The sequence below is a fragment of the Gallus gallus genome, chromosome 3 (genome assembly GCF_016699485.2).
Source record: "Gallus gallus isolate bGalGal1 chromosome 3, bGalGal1.mat.broiler.GRCg7b, whole genome shotgun sequence".
NCBI lineage: Eukaryota > Metazoa > Chordata > Aves > Galliformes > Phasianidae > Gallus > Gallus gallus.
This window is the reverse complement of record NC_052534.1, coordinates 101,321-118,658: the sequence shown is the minus strand read 5'-3', so window position 1 is coordinate 118,658 and position 17,338 is coordinate 101,321. Positions and strand designations below refer to the sequence as shown.

The following is a 17,338-nucleotide window of genomic DNA, read 5'->3' as shown; positions in this document are numbered from 1 at the left end:
CCGTCCTCGCTGCTTTAGGACCCGAACTCCTGCACCGTTACTGTATCACGTCGGGGTCACCATTTGTAGGAATCGGCGGGAGAAATGCGACAACCATAGTAGATGATCAGCAAATCTCATTTATTGTTTCGGCTGCGTGTACATTTATAGCACAGATAATAGACTCATACATATTGCTAAAGTGGAGCTCGGGATTGGCTCGCTATTCCGGGTCAACTACGCCTATCTTTGTGCTCTGTGGTTATCTCTCAGCAAACATTCTCTTGCTGACTTCTCCAAACACTGTTGCCAACCTCCTCAATCTAGATCCTGTTTTGTTCCTTGTCCTTGTGCCTGACCAGCTGCACAGTGTCTACGTGGCCTTTCTCAGTCAGCCAGTCATCAATAAAACTCTCCACAGTATAGGACAAATGTTTATAATATTAGAGAAAATGATGAGTCCTGAGTACTTACCTGAACATTATAAGCCCCCAGTCCGAGCTAAACAAAAGGATGAGGAGAGCGACCAAGAGACAGAGATTGTTCCTGGCAGTCCAGTGTTTTCATGAACTAGGCATTGTCAGGAGGTAACGTAGCTCTGCTGCATGACTCCACTACTGCTCCACAGCTGTGCTGTGTCTCACTTGTACAACACGTGCATGCAAAAGCAAATGTTACTGGAAGTGTCATGCAGATTTCAATAGCTGAGTGATTGTGCAACTTGTCACTTTCAGTTTACAATTAAGGAACATAATTCTGACTGGGCTGATATTCACTTGCCATTAGGTCATACGACAGAAATGGAGAAGCAGTTCATTTTTAAGGTGGCACAGGATTTGGTCTGTGACAACCTGCAGGAAGAAGGGGAGGATGTTAAGGATGATTTCCCTTTGCAGGACCTATATTGGGATTGTAATTGCGCTTCTGGACAGGATGTTTTAGTATCTTCTAGGACTTGGGTTGTGAACACAATGGAGTGGGCCATTCCAAAAGTCAAGCATCGGTCAGCCCTGTATGCAATAAGACCAGGTCCATGGGAATCCCCATCTGAGTTTTTGGACCAATTATGAGATTATATCCAGAGGCATTGACCCTTTGGGGACCCTTTGGACTCAGGGTCAGAGTTAGGGATACAGCAGTTAATTTCTCTGCTCATCGGCTAGAGTGCCAATAACATCTGACAGAAGTTGCAGGAATTAGTAAGTTTGTTACATGAAGCATGGAGGGTGTATAGTAAAAGGCAGGAGGAAGATAGGAGAGGAGATAATAGGATTCCAGTGGCGTGTTTGTGAGAAACTATGGAAATGAGAGCTGATTGGCAGTGGAGGCCTGTAGAGAAGGACCAGCGTGCAATTTGCAGGCAGCGAGGACTGGATAAAAAGTAACACCTGCCAAAAAGGTGGGAAAGGAAAGGAAGTCGGATTAAATTGTGAGCTGCTATTCGTGAGGATTGGTGGGGACCTGGGGAGTTAACAGTAGCAGTTCAACTGGTTAGAATAAGGGGAGAAACACCTCAGAGTATGGAATTTTTGATAGATAGAGGAGCAACCTTTTCAGTTTTGAATTAAGTTTTTGTCATGGTTTTGTAATTTTGCTACTGGTATTCCACATCATAACATCATGGACAGAAGAGAAGAAGAACTACGTATCCCAGAGGACCTCCCGGTCAGAGAAGGAAGATACATCACGGAAGATATGTCATCTGGTTGCACGCAGTCTTTCGCTTGCTGCCAGGAAGAGGAGTGGATGTGCTTCCATGCCATGTGCCTTCATCAAGCAGGGCTCTCCCTGAGTTACTGAACTCCTGCCAGCATGTGGTTCAGTGTGCACATATGCTTCACAGGAATAACCACAGGTAATAAATAACATGTTCTTTGGGATACAGCACTTCCTTGTATACTTTATGTTAGTATTTCTTTTAGGGACATGGTTCAATGGGCATGGTGGTGATGGGTTGACAGTTGGACTAGATGAACTTTGTGGTCTTTTCCAACCTTAATGATTCTATGATTCTTAAATTCCTCAAGTCTCATATATTTAACACTTTCAGTGATGTACTTCCAACATCTACATATAACAGAAGATGCAATCCATAATGTAAAATGGATTGCTTTTGCAGTACTAGTTCAGGCTAGTTTGAGGCTCTAGATGTTGGGTGCAGTTAGTAGTCAGTGTAGCTAAAGGCACCAGATGACAGTCAGGGAGAGTTCCCTGCCTCCCTTTTAAGTATATTTTAGCTTTATTGATTTTTGAAGTCAGATGTGAATGTGTTGCTATATCAACTTGTTTTCTTAATAGTGATGAAACTGAAGAAGTTGTTCTCCTGTTGGTGAAAGTCAAGGCTCTGCGTATTGCTGACGCACTCCTTGAAGAGTGCAAACTGGAACATCTTAAATCTGTGATCAGGAAATAACGATTTCTTTGAAGCAGCAGTTCTTTTACTGAAACAAGCCTGATGCTCACTCTAAAAAAGTGGTAATGTTTAATGAGTGGACCCTGCCTACAGTTGTTTTACAGTGAAATGTTTTGTTTTTTTCCCAAATGTCTTCTGCTGCCATCTACTTCTAGATAAAATCACAATCATTGGTGTAAAGTGCAGGTGTTCTGAAATATATGACAAAGCCTTGTTTCTTCCTTCTTTTGGGAAGGATGACTGGAACAGGGGAGTGCCTGTAATGTTACCACTGCTAGTGAGCAGACAACTTCACAAGCTGTTTTCAATACCACACCAAATCACTCTGACTGAGGAGTCACTGAACTCTAACTTATTGTCCACTTAATGAGATAACTCTACCAAACTCAGAGAGTTCTTTTTCACTTAGAAAGCTTGTCATAGCTTTTTGATCCTGACACAGAAGCAGGAATTCTGTGTGCAGTGAGGAGTCTGATCTATGAATATCTACTGATGATAAACGGGTGTTCAGGAAGGTAAGAAGTTGCACAGGAGAATGTCTTACCTACACTTACTCTTGCCCAGAGTATGATTTGTAGTGGAGCTTTGTACTTGAGATATAGACTGGACTTTGTGCACAGACCTGAAGTTGTCACACACCCTGACTTATAAGACAAGCAGAAGAGTTACCTTCTAGTAATTGGCTCTCTAAGGAAGTCTTACTTTCGCTTCCCTGTAAGATGCATGAAGCCTCATTTCTTTGTACTCATGTTAGATTTCTAATGTTGTGTAACTTCATATATGTGTAGTAAATATTACTGCTGAAGAATAAAAAGGATGTTTTGTTGTAGAACCAGCAGTGCATCACAAATTCTGCGAAGTTTGCTATTGCCTGTTTCTCTAAAATGTTATGGGTCTAGCATTTAACTCTTGCAGGCTTATTCCCTATGATTTTTTCTATTTATTACAAAATATATATTTTTGTAAACTATTTTAATTGTAAATAGCATTGATCAGTGTTACACACACACAAAAAATGACTTTTAAAGTAAAAACAAAGCAATTATTTTGAAAAGTAAAGATACTGTTGTGTTAATGAGACTTTTAACGCTTTCAGGTCTTGAACACATCACAGGAATGTTATGTGACGTATGGAGAAAAAAAAAAACAAAACTTTGGGACTGCTGGCACTTCATTATCTTCAGGAATTAGGAGTTCTGTTGTAAATAATTGTGCACTCCTCCTTTCCTGAGTGCAAAGGAAATGTAACTGATCAGTAATTAGCTGAAGCATGTGATCTCCGTGCTTGCTTTGTCTCTTCTGCTTCCTTATTCATGCTGAAAGTTGTTCCCGAAGAAATAAGCAGCACAAGGCTATGAAATTGGAATAGATTCTATCACACTTTACCTCTGTAGTGGCTTCTTCCAGTGGCTGCAGACATCACTTGTCGGGACCTGTAAACAGGGGAAGGCAATTTTTACTGGAGCTCAGGACCCCCATCCCAGCTGAGTGAGTATCTTGAGAACCGACTGTGCCACTCTGTGGTGAACCTTACACCCATTCACGCAGTCTGATTTGAGTAACAGCCAACCTGGCTTCACTCTTTCAAGCTGGTTTCAAAATGTTTGTATTACTGTTTTGTTGTCAGATTACTATTGGTGCTTTATCAGATGTGATTTTGGAAGTGTCTTTACAGGACAACTAAGCAGCACTTACTCCCAGATTGTACAGCTGGGCTTCTGTACATCTGCTTCCCTGCCATAGCCCCCTTCTGAACCTGTTGTATTAAGCATTTTCACAATTGGCTGCTGTCTGCCTGGCAGACAGAAGAAACAACTATTTGGAAGTGACAGCACATTAATTAGAAACCCTTTCTATTAGCTGTGATTTATAAGAGAAGGCAGAAGCAGGGCTGAAAACACTGTAACACTGGTCAGAAAAGGGAACGTTTGTTTTCAGGAACGGACAGTTAAACATTCAGACAAGAACTGCTGAAATTTTACTGTGTCTTTTATCTGCATACAAAACTTGAAAACTGACAATTCTTACGTTGAACTCAAAGCTGTTACTTGTTGAGCTCTTCACTCACTTCCCTCCATATTTTTCCTCTATTTTTGAAGCATCGCACTCTCGCAGCATATCGAACTCCATCCAGGGCTGCTTCCATTTCTGTGCTTCCTTCATTGTTTTCTCAGGTAGCTCAAACTTTATTCCTTTTATGTTGTATTTTGGCCTCTCCCACTGTTTTGACCATGGTTTAGGTTTCATTCTGACCTGCAGCTAGGGGGAAAGATTTAAGAGGAAAGAAAAAAGTGAAAGGTCAGAATTCTGACTGTGAACCAAAGCAGTGAGACAAGTGCTGCTTTAGGAGAAGAAAGCAGCCTGCTCTGTCAGCAAACTAAGGGACTACTGGACATCATTGGGAGAAAAGGGATTTTCAGTCTGTGTGGCCGCTATGTTTGTTCATATACATAAATAACACGGATTTATTACATAGTCCTTAAGTTGGCATGCCATTAACTCTCTTCTACGGTTCTAACTCTGTTACTTACTAAGGAAAAATGAATATGACAGCAGCTGTTCAGTTAAGCTGGATAGCATTCTTTTACTAGTCTGGCAGACCTTCTGAGATGCAGATCTTGCTAACTGCTCCTTCCACCCCCCACATCAGTAGCATTAAGTTTCCATAGTATTGGCTATGCTGTCTGCACAGTGTAATACAGAGGCATCTGCAGGCCGTTACTTGTTGCACGTCTTTTAAATTACCTACTGAGGAAGGCAGGTACTTTGGTTATAAATGTTCTTTCACTACAAGATTAGCATTAAGATACCAGATTTTACACACTTGCATCACCTTGATAACACAACTAAAAGCTGTTTAACAGCCTTCCAGGCTATTACAAGACTTACAAGAATCATAGGAGTTCAAGCCTTGGGTCCACATAAAACCAGACACACTATGTCTGAGAGTGGTGTCCAAAGGCTCCTTGAACTCTGGCATATTTGGGCCTGGGGAACCTGTTCTGTGCCTGATCAACCTCTGGTGCAGAAGCTTTTCCACCCTGACCCTTCCCTGATGCAGTCCTACATCTGACCCTGAAATGGAGCCCTGCAGAAGCCCTGGTGACTGCTCACCACCCTGATATAATCCGTGTATCAGTTAGAAAGTTAACTAAATTATCCCCCACATTCCCACTAAAAAATTAAACTCCTACCTTGTTTACAGGAATTTCTTCATGGTTTAAATGAGACACAGGTTTCATATTCATATCAAAACTATATTCAGGAAGGGCATCTCTCAGGTATGTCAGGTTGTCATCCAGCCTTTTTTCCAGCTTCAGAACTGTAATTTCCTGGATTCGAGGACTGTACAGTTCATAACAAATTTCAACACCTTTGAGAGAGGAAATCTGGTTCAATGACCAAATTGTTGGAAATTCTAATAATAATTTAGTATTTCTTCAGTGTTCTACAACTCTGTATAATTCAAGAACTGCTTTTCCCCCTGTACAGGGAACTACATATACAGTGCTATGGGCACAGGTGATTGTTTACATGCATTTCACGTGTTTGCACAGCCAACTAAGTCCAGTTGTTGATAACACAATGTCTTGAGAAAGATACTGGATAAACTGAACTTGAGGAAGAGAAGCTCATGCACGTGTGTGTGTATACATACATATGTATGTATGTATATGTGTGTATATATGTATGTATACACACATATATATATACACACACAGACACACTTGTTATGCAGTTCAGGCCCACAGCATAAGTAAATACAAATCCACAGTACCCAAACTGGGCTAGTGCCTACATGGCTAGCAGTACACTTCCCATGGCTAGCAGTACACTTCCAAGCACACTTCAAATATAGGCTTAGCTAAGGTGAATCACATCGTCTCAGGCTTACAGTGCAAGGTTTTGGTAGCGAAGGGCTGAAAGGGTGGCCTCCGTAAGCAGAGCCCCACACTGTCCTGTGCCATGTCACAGCTCGCACCGGCTGCTTCAAAGGGATTGCCAATGAGCTGAGCTACAAGTGATGCTGGGTGTGCTCTGGGAGAGCAGATTGAGGAAAGGGAAAAAATGCTGTGCAATGGGAGCTGCAGTGGCCAGGAGAGAGAAGTGAGAAATGGGAAAGAAACAGACCTACAGCTACCAAGGTAAGTGCAGAAGGAGGGCAGGCACACAATGGAAGTTCCCTGCAGCCCTGGAGAGGTCCATGTTGGAGCAGCCTCTTTCCACAACAGAGCAGTTCTCCACATGTAGCCTGCACAGGAGCCCACAGCACAGCAGGTGGATGTGGCCTGAAAGAGGCGAGAGCCCATAGAGAGCTCCTGCAGGAGGAAGCCCTTAGCCAGGTGGAGTACAGGGTCTGTCTGTAGCTGCCACCCATGCTGGAGCAGTCTGTTTCCAAAGGACAGCAGACCCATAGTAGTAGAGCAGATCTTTAAGAACTGCATCCTGTGGAAGGGATGCCACGCTGGAGCAGGGGAAGAGAGTGAAGATGTGAAGCGTTATGGACTGACTGCAGCCTCCATTCTCTGTGCCGCTTGAGGGGGGAAGGTAGGAGAGGGGGGAAGGTGTTTTCAGTTTGCTTGTTGTTTCTCACTGCCCTTGTTTGATATTAGAAGGCATGAGTAGAGCACGAGAGTTCCAGGGAACAGCAAGCACCACAGAGCTCAGGATACAGTTTCACAAGATGGAGAAAGACAAATTAACAGCTCGCCACTGCCAAAGATGGAGAGGTTATACTCTCTCTTCCAGATGTGTGCTGCTGCCGCTTCTCTTGGCTCCAGCTCTTCCAAGACCCCTTCACCAACCAGTTTTACAGAATACAGACCCCCATCCCCCCCAGAATATATATATATATGTATATACTCTTTCTTCAGAGTTAGAAAAGTGAGGTGAGGAGAGCAACCAGCAAAAAGGATGGGGTACTTCCACAGGCAGAGGAGGCAGCAGAAGGTACAGGAGATGGAAGTCCAGCAGGGGTCAGCCAGCCCATTGTCACAGCTCCCTGCAAGGCCACTTCAGATGCAGCATCACATCCAGCTGAAGATCACTGTGACCTTATACATCTGCACAGGGAATGGCTTTGGACTCAACCAGAGACAAAATACTGTTGGAGTTTGCACATTCTAACTTAATGATCTGCCTTTTTAAAAGTAAGAGAAACAGGACCAATAACAGCATGTGGACCAATAACTAATAAATGGAAGGATAAGATTTGCATGGTGGTGCAAGAATAGACACAAAACTTAAGGGAAGAAAAAGAATTTTAAACAGTGGAAATCCTATCCAAACAGCATAAACAGATCTGACTGTAGACCCTTCTAGGCAAAGAGCCAATGACAAAATTTGAGACACCCATAAAAGATAATGAAATGAAGGACAGAAATATTAGTACAAATTCTGAATTCATTACAACCGTTAGAAACACAAATCCTACCTGTGAGACACAGAACTCTCTGGCTACCAAACAGGAGTCCAGCAGCACAGGGCAGCACGCTAAAGAGGCACTGCCATCATATCCACATTTAGTACATTCTCATTGAGACAATGTCAACCTGAAGGATACCATAATGCAAACTTGGAAGATAGTAGGTTACCAGAGATTATTCCACTGCAGCAACTTGCCCTTAGTAACAAGCATAGTTCTGAAGAGTGTAAATGCAAGCAAAGTGCAAAAAATGCAAATCTGCCCTTAAAAACCACGGTGTATCACACTGGAAAACCTTATGCCTGTAAGGAGAAAGGAAGTCCCAGCACATCTCACTCAGGCGCTGTAGATGAGATCTCAAAGGCCTTTTCCAACGTAAAGGATTCTCTCAGTTAGGACGAGTTACAAACTTGCTACCTGACCTGCCAGCTGCTCTGAGGGCAGCTACCCTCTCTTGTCAAGAAAACCAGCATTTGTCCACCCTGCCATATGGTTTAACTGGCATTTTAAAAACTTGGCTACTAAGAAAATACACTCAAGATGGTGGATTCATCTTGTTAAGAAGCTGTGGTTTCTGTAAGGGTTCTCTGCAACAGAGTGGGAGCAATGGTGAGCTCTGTCCAAGCCAAGAAGCATTAAGTCATCTCTGGGAACAGACCTACACGAAGCACTGCCAGCAGCACGATGCAAACTCTCCAAACAGGGCAAGGGGAAACGACAACTCAACGTGTAGCATTCTTCAGTCACTTACATCTTAGTACTGCTTATAACTATGATAGGTAGAAAGTTTTAAAAGGAGGTTTTCAGTGAGCATTCTACTGAAGCCTAAAGATGAACCAACTACAGAGCAGGTAAGTGGCATCTTTGGAAGTCCACCTCCCAGAAAAGCCCACAGAGTACATGGCAGCAGAGGGCCCATGGTAGAAAACCTCTTTTTTTTTTTTTTTTTTTTTTTTTTTTTTTCCCTTTTTAACTTCAACAGCAGCCAATGGGAATGGCAGGAGGAGAACATTCCAGAAATGAGTGTGGGAACTGCTTCCACCTGTGTGCTGTGGGAGGTGTGGGCGGCAGCCCCAGGACTCGTGCTCCTCCCAGCATCAGCAGAAGATTGTGGCTCAAGAGATTCACAAAAACCCACATAAAGAAAGGAAATTGTTAAAGCCAGGCAGAAAACTCACATTAACCAGATAATGGAGTGGATTTAGGGAATCTGAGGTTCTCTCATCTTCTCCTGATGCACAAAGGCAGATGACCTATGGTTCCACCTATCTCCTAGCATCACAGCAGAGCAGCTGCCAGCCCCATGCTTGTTTTGTCACCTGCCAGAAAAATAACAAACATTCTTCTCCAAAAGCAGTATTAATAAAGTGAACAAATGCATGTCAGCATCTCCATCTCGGTGCTCTGCACAGGAGCACTTTACTCTGACAAATGAAGGCTGCTTTGCTCGCAAGGGAACTCATGACCACAGAAGACCACAGTTAAAAAATGATGGAAACTGAGTAGAAAGATTTTGGGAGGCAAAAGATGAATAAAAGAGACCAATCTCCAGAGCTGACCAAAAATGGAAATGCCAGCAATGCTGAAATAGAAGCAGCATAAGAATAACTTCCCTCCGTAGGTACACAGAATAAATCCTTCTGCAAATCGCTTTCTAAAAAAGCGATTTCTAAAAAACATGACCTCTGGCTGTCCCTCCACCCATTCCTAAGACACAAATCACCAAGCAGCTGAGAGAACTGGGAAATATCTCACAGTCATTTGCAGAAGTCAAGATTCCTGGTTCCTCCATTTCTGCTTTGCTGAAAATTGAGTTGACTTTGCTTGTCTCAACCACCATAATCTTACCCTTGCTCAGGGTACAGCAGGGATAACAGAAATTCCATTCATTTTCCTACCAAGTTCCTCAGTTCCTACTTGCTTTATGCACACACCTGCTTACTATCTGAATCTTTTAAAAATGGTATATTGTTGAGATGCTAGAGGATTTAATTTCAGCGAATCTGACCAGAGCTGCTTTCAGTGTCACTGCTGCCTTTTCAAAAAGGAATTTTTAAAAGGTGTTATTTAATTAATGAATAGCTGAGTAGTGAATTAAAATTGTTTACATGACTGCTGCTATTTGCGTTGTAATTTCCTCTCCCTCCTGTGATTTATTGTCAGACTCAATAGCCAGCTTAGATTCATTTTTTCCATTGCAAAAATGCAGGATGTAATTACTAACAGCTGATGAATTAAGAGATACAATTAAATCTGTACAGTAGGTTTCCCTAAGGGTGATCTCAAGCTTTTATAGATGTGATTTGGTACACTCCTAACAGGACATCCGTCCCTGCTGGACAGCCACGTTTTGTTGATCTGCAGGTGGTATCTTAAGACAAATTATACCATATGTGGAGAAAAAGACAGAATCTTGCCCAGCCTGAAACATTACATTTTGGATCCAACCTTCCACATCATTCTACCACTCCTCTCCTGGCTACGTTGGGGTCTTTCAATAGCCCCAGTTCTACCCTTCACCTAATATTAATATTCTGATAAGAACTGTTAACAGGCTTTTGGAAGCAAGGATGCCAAGATCATTTGCCAAGAGAGCAATAACAAAGCAAGGAGATCTGACCAAAAATGTTAAGTTGCTTCTCTTTTGTTGTCACTTCAAACCCATACCAGGCAGGAGCAAGTAAAGTACAGAATTCAGTGGATACAGGGGATCAATCCTGCAGAAGGTAAAGGGAATTAGATATTCAGTGTTTCAGGAGTCAGTTCTAAGGGCCATTCTAGGGAGACCCCACTTTCCCGTGTGTGAAGAAATCTGCTGTTCGGTAGTGAAAAAAGCTCAGAGATGTCAATCTATCTTTTGTGCAGTACAGCTGTCCTGCTAACCCAAGCTTTTGCAGAAATCATTGCTAAGGCACTGCAGTCTCCACATGCAATCTGGGCACTTGCACCATGTTTATTCATATAGGTTTTCCATGTGAGAAGACATTTAAGTCTCCTTGGCAGAGGAACTGAGGCCAGGGTTTTCACTCTCCACATCATCTTCTGTACTACCTGGAAGCTTGCATGGCATGGGTGTGTTAAGAACAGAGGCTGCAGGTTTACTGCCATTAGTGCCAGTATTTTCAGAAGGCATGCCAGCATTGCCAGGGAGTCGAAAACAAGAAAACATTTCTAATGAGGACTTAGCATTACCAGATGGGACAGGTAACTCAGCCTTCTATCTGTGCCTCTTTTCCAGGTCAGCAGTTGAGTATCTGGCAGAGGAGAAGCAGGGTGTCTCTTCAGCATCACTGATAAATGGGTTGTGTTACCCTGACCCTCCACTGCTTACACTACATGCTTTTCACTAGGGAGACTAGGGACTTACTAAGTCACTAGGGACAGGGACTTACAGTAGATAATGAGCATTTACAGTAAATTTCCTGTGCATGGTTTATTATTATATGTTAGTGAGCATACATTTATCACAAGTATATGAGGCTGAGACAGAGTTGTTCTGTTTTTGGTCCCAAGCTGATCCAGCACTACTAAAATTGACTTCTCATACAGTAGGTTGAGAGCGTGTAACTTCTTAACATATTGCCCCACGCACTATTGGAAACTAAGTTTGCCCATCTGAGAAATGCCACAGAAAGTGTGAAGTTCTAAACCAAAAGCCGTATCTGCACTGCTCTAACACTGACCAACACCTTCCCCCGTCACTTCTTTGGGACTGTTTGTTTGGGAAGATGTGATGCAGACAGCTACCAAAAGCTGTCACTGCAGGTAGCTAACAAAGACTGATCTTGAGAACCTGTTTTTCAGCTTACTGATGTAGTTACCACTCTGAAGGGAGTTACAGAAACCTCCAGGGTTCAGTACTATAGAACACAAATCATCCACTGGCTGAAACTAACAGGAAAGGTGCGTTACAGAGCCTAGGCAGTGATCTCTTCCCCTCCTTACCAGGGAGGAAATAATACCTCATCTGCTCAAAGCCAGCCTTGACCATCCACCATGACTTCTACCTTTTCTGGGTCATCGCTGTTAGGTCACTCTGCCAACATTTCAGATCTGGACTTGAAGTGGCAGCTCTGTCCATCTGTGGTAAGCAAAAGCACACATTAGACAACAATAGATGAATACTTTTTTCTTCTTACAGCTTTTCCTACTAGGACTTACATGCTGAATCAAACTCTATAACCACAAAGTAGCTATAAAATCAGGTATGTTTAATCAACGATGCGCAGATGCCAGGTGCAAGGGGGATAGCTCCTAACTTGCACACCATCAGGAAAAAGCGTGCTGCAGGTATAGGCTGAACTAATACATAATCAACAGTTGACAGTAATTCAGATACATACTCATTACATTCCCAAGAACCCATTACCACATGGTTTCCCCCCCCCCCCCCAGATGTGCATAGTGAGTCGTGAGGGTCTCCTCCTGGTGGTTGTGGAATAAAGGCTCATCGTCCTCCTCACAAATGCTCGTAAACTTCTGACCCCGCGGGAGGGGCAGCCCCAAAACAGTTTCAGCTTGCCCTGTGGACATCTAATCACCTCACTGCCAGACGTCCTCGGGCTGTTTTCAAGCTCTTATTTTTATGGCCCTCATCTCCCTTGTTACTCCAGACCCAGTGAGGGTCCAGACCCAGACCCAGTCTGCAAAAGTGTTTGCAATCCCTTATTCTTCTAACACCCTCTACACAAACTATCTCTACTTACCCCTATACCACTTTCTCTGAAACACCCTTCCCTTTCTTACTGTGGGGCCCTTTTCTCTTTTGCTGCAGGGTCCTTCTCTCATCCTTCAACACCTCATCTGCTTTGCTCCTGCCTGGCTCTCCAGCCTGTCCAGGTCTTGCTGAATGGCAGCACAGCCTTCCAGTGTGCCAACCGCTCCTCCCAGCTTTGTCTCAGAGGCATACTTACTGAGGGTGGACACTATCCCCTCCTCAAGGTTGTTGACCAAGATACTGAACAAGACCAGACCCAGCACCCACCCCCAGGCTTCACCGCCACTCACAGCTCTCCAACCTCACTCTGCACCGCCCATCACCACCCTCTGAGCTTGGCCACTCAGCCAGCTCGCAGCCCACCTCACCGTCCACTCATCTATCCCACACTTGCTCAGCTTCATTACCAGCATGTCGTGGGAGACTGCATCAAAAGCAGTGCTGAAGTCAACGTAGACGACATCCATTGCTCTCCCGCCATCTATACAGCTGCTGATGCCTCACAGAAGCCTAGGAGGTTGGTCAAGCACAATTTTCCCTTGGTAAATCCATGCTGACTATTCCTGATGACCTTCTTCTTCTCCAATTGCTTGGCCATGGCATCTAGAACAAGCTGTTCCATCACCTTTCTGTGCTTCTTTATACCACAAAAGCTAGGAAAGCAGAAAATATTTCCACATTAGGCATACATTTCAAGGAGCCTACAGGCAAGTGGAGACAATGGAAAGCACTGGCAAGTCAAAGCATGCCAAGATTTCCCACGCAGTGTTAGCTGTGGTGATGATAAATCACGTCCCCAAAATTGCTTGCCCTAGAACACACAATCCAAAATATTAGAAGCTGTGGAGATACAAATTCATCACAACCCACAAGTCCTTCAGGTCGTGCACTCCCTGCAGTACTGACACTGGAGGATCAGAATCGTTTGAGAAGAACCGGGCCTGCTAAGCTCCTTCCCACCCTCCCAAGAAAAAGCAAATCAACTGCACCGCTGCCAGCACAAACCTGCAGCAGAGAGCAAGGAAAGCAAACAGCTTCACAGTGCTCCCCTTCACTCCCGTCCTAACAAAGAAACCCCGTGAGGATTGATTGGGAAATCACTACAAAACACACCTGAGCGTGCACAGGATTGCACTGTTCCAGTGTGTCATCACCCTCTGGGGGAAAAACTTCCTCCTAGTATCCAACCTAAACCACCTCTGTCTCAGTTGAAAACCATTCCCCCTTGTCCTACCGTCATCCACCCTCGTAAACAGCTGGTCCCCCTCCTGTTTATATGCTCCCTTCAAGTACTGAAAGGCCACAATGAGGTCTCCCTGGAGCCTTCTCTTCTCCAGGCTAAATAAGACCAGTTCCCTCAACCTTTCCTCTGACCATCTTAGTGGCCCTCTGACCATCTTAGTAGTACTCCTCTGCATCCACTCCAAGAGCTCCACATCCTTCCTGTGATGGGGGCCCAACGCCTGGACACAGTACTTCAGATGGGACCTCATGACACACAAGAGCTGAGTAGAGGGGGACAATCACCTCCCTTTCTCTGCTGGCCACCCCTTTTCCAATGCAGCCCAGAACACATACATATATAGATATAGATGTAGAACTCCATGCCTACAGCCCCCCCCCCCACAATCCTCTACAACTCCATATTCCTACCTATTGCGTCCAGCAGCCTAGCAAGGACACCTACCTTAGACAAGCTCAACCTACATGGAAAAGTTATTCCTCTGTGTCTGCAGACCTGGCACGCATTTTCAGCCGCAATAGTCAGCCCAGCTCACAGCACAGCTTTACCAGCCACAGAAAGCCAGTTCATGGCCGCCATCTTTTTCTCTCTTCTGAAACACTCTACTGCTGCAAGAAGCAACGATTACAATCACAGAATCACAGAACTGAAGAGGCTGGAAGTAATCTCTAGAGAATATTGAGTCCAAAACCCCCCCACCCCCGCTCCTGCAAAACTGGCTCCATACAGCAGGCTGCACAGGTAGGCATCCAGCTGGGTTTGGAGGATCTTCAGGGAAGGACAATCCACAGCCTCCCGGGGCAGACTGACTATATCCACCCCCCCACCCCGCCCATGATCTCCCCACAGCCCCCTATGGCACCAAATCCTCCTGTGGCTCACCACAGCCCCAGATCCCCCCTAGAGTCCCCCTCAGCTCCGTATACACCCATACGCCTTAACAGTCCCTGCACAGCCCCCTACAGCCCCATATCCCTCCCCGCAGCCCCCAGTAGCCACAGGCCCACCTTAGCCCCGGTTCTGGGGGGCTGCAGGGGGCCTGGGGGCACCGGGAGCAGCGCTGGAGGGCTTGGGGGGTGCACGGCCCAGATGCTGGCAGCAGCACTGTGGCGCTGGGGGACCCGAGGCCTCGATCTGTCCCAAACCCACGGCCCATCCCACAGCCACGTCCCCCACCACTCATCCCAATCCTACAGTCCACAGCCCAACCCCACGGGGGTTCCACGGGGGACGGGAGGGGAGGGCAGGGTGCTTGGGGCCGTGCAGGGCGCCTCTCCCTCTCCCGGTCCCGTTCTCCCGCACACCTCCGGCGGAGCTGTCCTCGGCACTCGCTCCCGTTGAGCCGCGGCTTCCCGCCCGGTGCTGCCCGGACAGCTCCGGTTGCCGCCGCGCTTTCCTGCGGGGCGGCCCGGGCTGCCGGGAGCGGCGCTTCGCTGAGGAGAGCCGTGCCTGCAACCGCCGGCTCCCAACGGCCGCTCCCGCGCACAGCAGCTCAGCCAATGGGAGCCGGCGGAACTGCCGCTGACCAATGAGAGGCCGGGGGAGGGACAAATGCTGCCGCTGACCAATGAGAGGCCGGGGGAGGGACAGAGCTGCCGCTGACCAATGAGACGCCGGGGGAGGGGCAGATGCTGCTCACGGGGAGCTCCTCCTGCCCCAGCTCGGTGGTGATGCTGACAGCAGGGCTGGAGATGCTCTGCAGGACCGGCTCGTAGCTGGCAGCCACCAATGGACACGGCGGGAGGAGACAGCTGGCGGGAGCAGCCGAGGCATCCGAGAGCATCCAAAAGCCCTCACTCAAAAGCATCACACAGCCACAGCCAGGAAGCTTGGCATAACCATGAGCAGCAGCCAGGAAGCTCGAGATGATTTGCTACCATACACAATGGGAGCAGAGCTCTCGTTGCACGCATCCCACAGCCAGACAAAATGGGAACAAACCCGGAGCTCTGCTGCACGCACAGCCCACAGCCATAGCCTTGCAAGATGAGCTGCCTTGCTGTTGCTTGCATCCATCCCAACCCCTGTGAATGAAGACTCAGAAGGCAGTCAAGGCGTTGATCCAGCACCAGCGTGCATTTATTCATTAAAAGCCAGGAGGGCGTGAGAGGTCCGGTGGACACATGGCATTCATCCTCTCTTGTGAAGGAGGCAGGAGCTCAGAGCTCGTGCTGCTGCCCGGTGCCTGGGACTGGAGCTCCGATTCTAAGTCCCCCTCCACAAGGCTCGGCTCCTCCTCGCTGACGCTGACCTGATCCTGCGTGGAGCTGCTGCTGTCGGGGCACTCGGGCTGTGCTTGGGCTGGGCTGCACTGCAATGGCGCCCCGTCACAGTCCAGCTCGGTGACCGTTGTTTCTGGCAGGCTCAGGTCAGCGTCTTCAGCACAGCTGGGAGAGATGAGGGCTTCCACTTGGATGAGCACCTTCATTCCATCACTGGTGTTGTATGGAAGGCTGTCATCCGAGCTGCAGCGATTCGTGCTTCCTAGCAGCTCTGCACTGATGGAAGCACACAGTGAACCATCGCTATACGCTCTGGCTCTTCTGCGTGGACGAGGGCTCGATTCACCTAGGAAGGAGTAGATACACAGGCGTTAGTGGCAAACTTGCACAAGCTGAATGATGAGAGTGGTTCTTGAGGATTGCATATGTAGGTGCAGCAGGACAAAGCCAATAGGACAATAGCAACAGTAGGAGCACTGTCTCGAAAGGAACTGTTGCGCTTTTGTTGTTTGTCTTTCTCTTTTGTTTGGACTCCAAAGCCCTCGCAGAAAGCCTTCACCCTGTTGCAGTGTTACACAGTTTAAACGTGTGCCTGCTGATACAGAGGCAACACGGAGCCACAAAGGTACTCTTCCTTCCATCCTAAGTGACAGAAGGAATCATTCTGAGACATACTGCAGTGGTGCCCATCTCCTGTCTCTTTCCAAAACTACTCGGGGAAAGGCACGAGAGGGGTGTGCTCCGGCAGGTCCAGATCATGACTTCACCAGAGACTCATTTGGGAAAGAAAGACAGGGCTGAACCGAAGATGGTAGGCACGGGCTTGAACGCTAGGAGGAGGAACAAGCCCACTGCAAGCATGAATTCGATGGCGCTGACAAGCAGTGTTTTGACAGCTGGATGTGCACCCTTACCTGCCAGGACCACCACCTCTGTTTCTGAGGGCTCCCTGGCATCGCACTGCAGTTGGCGTTTGGCCACAGAGGATGGCTTTCTTGGCCTGAAGCAGGAACACCAACTGCATGCTGGGGATTCCTTCACCCTGCTGGGTGGACTTGGTCTGGAGGGAGAAAAGAGTGAGCGGTGTGAGTCGTGCATGGTGCAGGGCGAGGGAAGAGCTGCCCTGAGCTCTTGCCAACACTTGCTTGTTCCTAGCACTGCCTGGTTCCTGCTGAAACACAACTTAGAAGCTCGCTCTGATTCACACGGTTGACAATGGTTCCATTCCTAGAGCTCAGCCCTGGAGTCTTGCTGGCTACATTCCCCTCAGCCATGTCAACCCGGATGCAGAGCATGCGAGCAGAGGCTGCACAGCTGTCCAGGACAGCATCGAAGGGAT

General features: G+C 46.7%; 2 long non-coding RNA genes across 4 annotated transcripts; one reads left to right on the top strand and one right to left on the bottom strand.

Moving 5' to 3' along the window:
* Window positions 1-1,781: 1,781 nt before the first annotated feature.
* On the top strand, window positions 1,782-3,681 carry LOC121110462. The gene is made up of 2 exons (XR_005858946.2): window positions 1,782-1,834; window positions 2,278-3,681. It is a non-coding gene; the product is annotated as an uncharacterized LOC121110462 (long non-coding RNA).
* Window positions 3,682-3,818: 137 nt separating this feature from the next.
* LOC121110461 lies at window positions 3,819-14,282 on the bottom strand. Of its 3 annotated transcripts, XR_005858944.1 has the most exons (5): window positions 14,222-14,282; window positions 12,942-13,187; window positions 11,780-11,898; window positions 5,587-5,765; window positions 3,833-4,651 (listed from the first exon to the last, which is right to left on the bottom strand). It is a non-coding gene; the product is annotated as an uncharacterized LOC121110461 (long non-coding RNA). The 3 variants fall into 3 exon arrangements; XR_006938996.1 differs by lacking the exons at window positions 12,942-13,187; window positions 14,222-14,282 and adding an exon at window positions 12,731-12,901 and having other exon boundaries at window positions 3,819-4,651; XR_005858945.1 differs by lacking the exon at window positions 14,222-14,282 and having other exon boundaries at window positions 3,835-4,651; window positions 11,825-11,898; window positions 12,942-13,764.
* Between the last annotated feature and the right edge of the window lie 3,056 nt (window positions 14,283-17,338).